The sequence below is a fragment of the Rattus rattus genome, chromosome 3 (genome assembly GCF_011064425.1).
Source record: "Rattus rattus isolate New Zealand chromosome 3, Rrattus_CSIRO_v1, whole genome shotgun sequence".
Classification (NCBI taxonomy): Eukaryota; Metazoa; Chordata; class Mammalia; order Rodentia; family Muridae; genus Rattus; species Rattus rattus.
In genome coordinates, this window is record NC_046156.1 from 193,413,799 (window position 1) to 193,421,543 (window position 7,745).

General features: G+C 43.8%; 1 pseudogene; it reads left to right on the forward strand.

Annotated features, from left to right (window-relative positions):
• The first annotated feature begins 1,137 nt into the window (after positions 1-1,137).
• Positions 1,138-2,253, forward strand: LOC116895665 (annotated as a pseudogene).
• The last annotated feature ends 5,492 nt before the right edge of the window (positions 2,254-7,745 follow it).

Here is a 7,745-nt window from a genome sequence, read left to right on the forward strand (position 1 = left end):
GAAATCTGTTTAATTAGAAAAATGTGTAAGGCTTGGCATTTGGATGAAGAGATGAACAGGGGTGGGTCATGGATGACAGTTGGTACAGGTAGGAAATTAGGTAGGAAACTGAAGATTAGAGAAGGATATGAGAAGAAAATGAATACAGGGCACACGAGGTTCTTCTTATGTGTAACTGGTAACTGGTCATTCAGCGTTCAGGAAAAGTTTGGCAAAAGACGTGGGGGTCTTCAAACCACGAGTACAGACCTGGTGACTGGAGCCACAAGAACAAATAAAAATCTGCTGAGCTACAAGAGAAAGCAACCCACGAGCTCCTCGCAGATGAACTGATTTCTTCAATAAGAGCAACTAAAGAAAAAAATAGAATTGTGCCGTGAGTAAGATTTAGAAGGGGCCTGGAAAGAGGGCTTAGATGCAGTTAAGAGCACTCATTCCTCAAACAGGAAGACCAGAGTTTGGAAGCCAGCACCCACATAACAAACCAGGTGTCCCCTAAAGTCTTGTAATTCCATCTTTGAGGGATCTAACACCTTTTTCTGGCCTCTGTGTACGCACATCTCTATGTACCTGCATATACATGTATACAGGAATACAGAGGTTTAAAAAAGGGGGGAAAAATAAAGCCTTATAAGAGTCCATACCTGTAAATCCTTGCCTGCAGAAGAAGAAGACAAGGAGGAGAAGGAAGAGGAGGAGGGAGAAGAGGAGAAGGAAGAAGGGGAGGAAGGAAGAGGGAAGGGAGAATTATTATGCTGTCAGAATTTAGAACGCCCCCAGATGGCTTAAAATTGAAATAAAAAACTAGGGAGTAAGTAGAATTGTCTGGTAGTGGGAAAACCTTTATGATTACTTGAGGGAATTTACATTCATTTCTGTTTCTTCGGAACAATTCCAAATGCTGACTTACTAATGGTTTATTTCAAAGTGACACTTCTGTATTGTCCCTTGACCAGAGTGTAGATGCTTTCATCAAAATGTGAGGAACTAGGGCGGGCGGGGCTCTGCAGAAGAGGAGCGGCAGGGGCCAGGCTGCACCATGGCCCTAGCCCAAGATGCTGTTGGTCCGGGGTGGTGCTTGGCTGCCAGCGCTCTGCACCGAGGGCGTCCAGCAGTTTCTTGCAGTAGGAGGGACAGGACTCTACCCTCCTTTCCTGATTCAGGCAGCGGGAATGCTGAGGACAGAAGAGTTTGATGACACAGCATTGAAGTTCTTTGTTTGGAGTACGCGTTATGAACCCTTTGTGGAGCATGTCTGCGGGCTCTGTGCGCAAACGAGCTGAGTGAAGAGAATACATTAGCAAGGGATGTGAAAACCAGTCCTCCACGAAGTGCACCTAAAAAGCAGCCACATTCTATTCCAAAAATGCTCTGCCCGTATCGAAGCCTACATCGCCTGCCCCAGCAGCGCAGTCAACAAATGGCACCCATGCCTCTTACGGACCCTTCTACCTGGAATATTCGCTTCTTGGAGAATTCATGTTGGTAGCGAAGCAGAAGCTGCCAGGAGTCCTACGTACAGCCATCTTATCGCTCTGCATTAGTGTGGCACGGGCTGTATCAGGATGGCGTGTTCAGGTTTACGGTGTATATCCCTGATAACTACCCAGACGGCGACTGTCCACGCTTGCTGTTTGATATTCCGGTCTTTCACCTGCTAGTTGGTCCCACCTCGGGTGAGCTGGATGTGAAAAGAGCAAAGTGGAGGCGGAACCATAATCATATATGGCAGGTGTTAATGTATGCAAGGAGGGTCTTCTACAAGATCGACACAACAAGCCCCCTAAACCCAGGAGCTGCAGTACTGTATGAAAAAGACATTCAGCTTTTTAAAAGTAAGGTGGTTGACAGTGTTAAAGTCTGCCCTGCTCGTCTGTTTGACCAGCCGAAGATAGAAGACCCCTATGCCATTAGCTTTTCTCCACGGAACCCTTCTGTACACGATGAGGCCAGAGAAAAGACGCCGACTCAGAGAAAGAATCCTGACGAACAGCACAATAAAAGTGTTCATGTTGCTGGCCTGTCGTGGGTTGCTGGCTCAGTGTAAGCTTTCAGTAAAGAAGAGAAAACAGTAGCAACCTAAAGATGGTGGATCTGGGTACCGTGCACTTTCCTGCTGGACTCTGCCTAGTTAAAGCTGACTGATGGCAAAGGACGGCCTGAAGGGTAAACCACGTGAACAGTGATTGGCTATCAGTGTTGTGTATGCGTAGGTTCTCACAGCAGCTCATTGAGTAAAGCATTACTTCTGTCGGAAGTGTCAGGGTGGAGCTTGTTCAGTACTCCAAATCATTGGGGACATTGAGGCTTAAGTATTTTTCTGACTATGTTAGACATAGTTGTGAACAGAGAGGAATGAGTACTGTGTAGTAGTCTGGAGTTGGTAGTTTCAGCTGTATGTAAGTTAGGCCGTGAGGAAGGGCATAGAAAACAGACTCCAGAGTGCAGCCCTTTCAAGTACAAGACTGGCTTCTCGGCTTCAGCCTGCTGACCTGCTGTAAACATCTCTCTCAGAAGCGTTAGGAGAGTAGGGACCAGGATGCTTGGTCATAGTGTTTTGTTTTGTTTTGTTTTGTTTTGTTTTTGTTGTTGTTTTTTTTGGGGGTTTTTTTTAGGGCACATTACTGTATTTTTATGGCAGGAAGAAGAAAAAGTGTTCAAATGGTTTCTGACGAAGTCAGGTATTTAAATGGTGAATGACCGATGTGTTAGTGGAGATGAAATGAAATGTCATTTATGCAGGAAAGTAATGCTCCTTTTCAATATAACTAAACAGAGACTAATGTATAAGTGCTTTATTGAAAAATACACATATTTTCATATAAAATTACAGTAGCGGTTTTCTAAGTACTTTGCACAGTGCTACTCTGGTGGCCAGTGCCAGGCTGTAGGTTCTCAGCTGGGTGCTATGGAGCAGTATAAAGTGACCTAGTAACTTTGTATATAATGATCCAATTTACGATTGAATTTTCTCCTTTGGATTATTAATCCAACTTAAAAAAAATCACTTGACAATAATGATTAATAAAGGTATGTATAGATAATCAATAGCTGTTAAATAATCTAATTTGAAAAAAATGTGAGGAACTGAAGTTAGTATTGCTTTCTTGGAAATGACGTTTTATAGACATTTGTTTTGATTTTTATATAAGAAGGCGCTACGGTTTGAACGAGTACACTAAAAAAGCCCAGGGTTAAAGGCTTGGCCCTGGAGGTGCTATTGGAAGGTAGTGGAGCTTTTAGGATGCAGGATCTAGAAAGAGGTTTTAGATCCCTGGGGGGCACAGCCTTTAAGAGGACTGTGGGACACTGGTTTCTTCTCTTTATTTTGCTTCCTGCGTGCCTTGAGGTAAGCAGCTTCAGGTAGGGTGTGCTACAGCTATCATGTACGGCCTTGTCACAGGCTCAAGGGCAATCGGACCAATGACTGTGGTCTAAAGCCTAAGAGAAAGCGTTACTCCCCTCTCAAGTTTATAGTGGGCCGAGGAGATGGCTCAGCACTTAAGAGCACGGGCTGCTTCTCCAAGGGGACAGAAGTCCTATTCCCAGCAGTCGCAGGGTAGCTCGCAACTGCCCATAACTCCAGTTCCAGGCTCTGCAGACACGGTGCATGCAGGTGGTACACGAACGCACATGCAGGCAAAACATCCAGATAGATGAAAAATAAGTATATTTTTAATAAGCAATAAAGTTCGTTGTCGTGGTTATCTTGTTGCTGTAATAGAAAGCTGACTAACAGAGGCAATTATAAAAACTAAAGTTTTGTTTATTTGCAGACAAAAGAGAATTCTGGGCCATGCTAGAACCCTGAGATTCTCCATCCTGTTCACACATGTCCTGAACATGAGGAGGAAGAAACGTTTATGGAATACCTACTAAGTACTCTCTCTTTACTGTTAACTCAGGTCACTAACTATTCAGGAAAATCTTGTAGCATCTGCAGACTCTTGAAGAGTGACCTCCCTGGTAGTTCATTTGAGAAAGCATGGTTGTGTCTGAGGCCCGGAATGATTATTTTTGAAATGTCCTAAAACACACAAGAACTGATAAAGACAAAATGGTCAGATACTCAAGGGATGGTGACCTAAGGTTTGCCAAAAGCATTCTATGGAATTATCACCAGAAGGGAGAACAACTGAATAATAAAAGAAAGAAGTGTTTTGGGGGGGTGGCAAGAAGAGAGAAGTGTGGGGTAGGGTGGAGGAGGACCAGCAATGTGGCCATGTTAGGTATAGACAGGGTCTAGTCAGAGTTAAGATCTTCCAACTCAGTTGACAGACTGTGGATTCAGGAACATCCACAAGTGAAGTAAAACCACACTAAACATAGCAGGACTATTTTTTCTTTTCTTTTTTCTTAAAATTTCCCGTGCTTATTTTTCAAGTTCACTCATCTTCGCTCATTATGGAAAAAGCACATCCTTCTTTTTGTGGGAAGGAATGAAGAAAACTAAAACCGACCACAGCCCACACTGCATCCACCTTAACATCTTACGTTCCTTTTCCTCTTTTTAATTCCGTGTGTGCACTGCCTGTATGCGAGCTGGTGTGCTGTGAGCACGGGCGTTGGAAAGGGCATAGGTGTCAGATCCCCTGGTGCTGGTGACTGATCATCCACCACCAGGCAAGGGTGCTGGGACCTAACCTCTGGTCCTCTGGAAGGCCATCTCGTGCTCTTCTGACTGAACCATCTCTCCAGTCCCTACTACTTCTTTTTCTAATTCTGTATCTATTTCTTTTATTGGAATAGATGGAGTGGTATATGTGAAAATACAGACAGGAGTGTTTCTCATAATAATATATTTTAAATTGATCTGAATCTTAATATCATTGGTTACATTTGTGGCCTGTTGTTGTTGTTGTTTTGTTTTGTTTTTTGAGAAAACGACATACTATACAGCCCAGGCTGGCTCTGAGTTTGTGGTCTCTCTGCCTCTGCCTTCCGGGTGCTGAGATTATAGATGTGTACCAGCATGCTTGCCTGTTGGTTACACGTAATCTCATAATTATCCCTTGAAAAGAAAAAGGTGTATTTTTTATCTTAAAAACGGAAGTCTATCCTGTACGATTTTGTAACCATCTGAGTGTGTACCATTTTACTCAGAGGTAAAAGTCAATGTGTTTGCACTAGTGTACAGTGCTCTGACTGGAAAGAGGCTGTTGAGGAAGGTTTTGAGCAGAGACGAGCCTGTCAGAGAAAGAGTCGAGACAAACGAAGATGACTTTTGGGAAGATTTTAAAGATTCGAATCAAGTAACCATGTGTACCTGCACTAATAAGTTTTCTACTTCTACTGCTCATTGGGACATAGTAATCATAGAAGTCTATGGGCTACGACAAGATGGTTTGGTGGCCGTGTACATTGTCTAATTATCAAATCAATGTGATTAGCATGCCCATCGCCTTAAACATCCATCACGTCTCTCCAGTGAAGCCTTCAAGTTCCTTTCTTGCTATTTTGAAACACACAATACATTACCGATCTTGTATTGCCAAATACCATTCTACTGTTTGTACATTTCACATTCCCTGTGTCCGTTCATTTGACGTGCTACTTAAGTCTGAATCTTGGCTACCGAGACATAGAAGTGCACTTATCCTTTTGACATAGTGATTTCCTTTGGGTAACTCCCATTAGTGGGATGTCTGGGTCATCTGACAGTCCTATTTTAAGGCAGTGTGTCTTAGTTAGGGTCATATTGTTGTGAGCAGACACCATGACAAATGCAAGTTTTATAAAGGACAACATTTAATTGGGGCTGTCTTACAGGTTCAGAGGTTCAGTCCATTATCATCAAGGCAGGAGCATGGCAGCATCCAGGCAGGCATGGTGCAGGAGGAGCTGAGAGTTCTACATCGTCACCTGAAGGAAGCCAGGAACAGACTGAGCATCCTCAGGCAGCTAGGAGGAGGGTCTCCAAGCCCACCCCCGCAGTGACACACACACTTTCTACAACAAGGCCACACCTTCTAATCGTGCCACTCCCTGGGCCAAGCATATGCAAACCATCACACAGTGTTTTGTTTTTTAGACCTTGTACTGTTTTCTATAAAGGCAGTAGTGGTTTGCACTCCCACTCACAGTGCGTAACAGGTCTCTGGGCTCCATATCCTCAACAGCACATGGCGTGTCAACTTTTTCCAACAATGTTGCTAACAGCACACACTGAGGAATCAATGGTCTCTTCAGTAAATGGTGCTAGAAGAAATGGATGTGCACATGCATAAGGAGAAAATTAGGCCCCTGTCTTTCACAGCATACAAAGATGGAATGGCTGAGGGTGTAGCTTAGTGGAAGAGTGGTTAGTGTATACGGGGCCTTGAGTTTGAACCTCAGCACACGAGAATCCACTCCACATGGACTAAACGCATAGATGTAAGACTTAGATCTGCGAAACTAATAGAACAGACAAAGGAAACGGTTCAGGACATTGGACTTATCAGAGGAGCCGAGAGCACAGAGAATGGAAACAAAAAATAGAGAAATGGGATTTCATTCAACTCAAAAGCTTCTGCCCAGCAAGAAGGCTGTCAAAAGAGTGAACCTGCAGAGAGGAGAAAAGTGTTTGCCAAGAGCCAGAATATGAACAGAGCTCTAGAGCAGAAAGTAATAATCCAATAAAAATGGGCAAGAGGGTCGGACGACCTTTCTCGAAAGAAGATACACAAATAGCCCACAAGTGTATGAAATGCCCAACATCACCAGTCACCAGAGAGATGCTGATCAGAAACACAGTGTGTTATCACCTCACTCCAGTTAGGATGCACGGCTAGAGAGCAGAAGTTTCCAATATCAAAGCCAGCGTTGCTACTGTGCCCTGAATACAAACACACCCTCAGCCCAAAGGAAACATCCTCACGCCTTCCTTCCTGGAATTCAGTAAGAGAATGTTCATAAGCAAAGCTATATTAGCATGTTTTCCTAAACTATACTAATAAGATCCCTCTTTTCCATAATTCCTGTCACGTCGTCTCCATTACAAGGTATGACAATCTTATTTTTCAACACATATTTAAACACAGTTTTTTTTTCTCCTGAGTGTAATTCCAATTGATTTCAACGTTCACTCATTCTAGAGCCTATGCTAACTTCTGGAGATACAATCATTCGTTTGTGTATATGTCACTGTTTGCATAAAGTTGAGGCTCTTGAAGAGGAACCAGGGAAGCAAAACACTGCACAGTGAAGCAGGGGACACTGGGAAGAAGCACCATGTGCTCAGAGACACAGAGCATGGTTTCTTGACCTGGGTTGAGAAGTGCTGGGAGGCCCCTGAAGATGCCATACCAGAGAGAACTGACTAGATAACACTTAGCTAGGTGGTGCCAGGGTTACAAACTGTTAGAAAGGCCATAATGAGTCTTGAGAAAGGAAAAGCTGGAGCAGAGAACGGGAGAGTGTCCAGGAATGATGATGAATATCCAGGAGCTACAGAAAGACTCTGTAAGCCATCTAAAGATGGCTCTGTCTTCCTTCTCCCTGAAGACAGAGGACAGGTATGCAAAGGACTGATTGGCACTAACATGATTAGATTGCTGGCCCCACTGTGGAGAAAATACTCTTTGGAAAAGAATGAGGAGAGGTGAGTAAGATCGTGTTCTTGGGCAAAGCTGTGCTTTGGGTCAGAAGAACAAGGGTGCTGGCTTTCATCTGTAATCCTCACACGTGGGAAACCCACATGGCAGGAAAAGTATAAGTTTGAAGCCTGCCTGTGCTACATTGTGAGACCCTGGCTCACAAAAGAA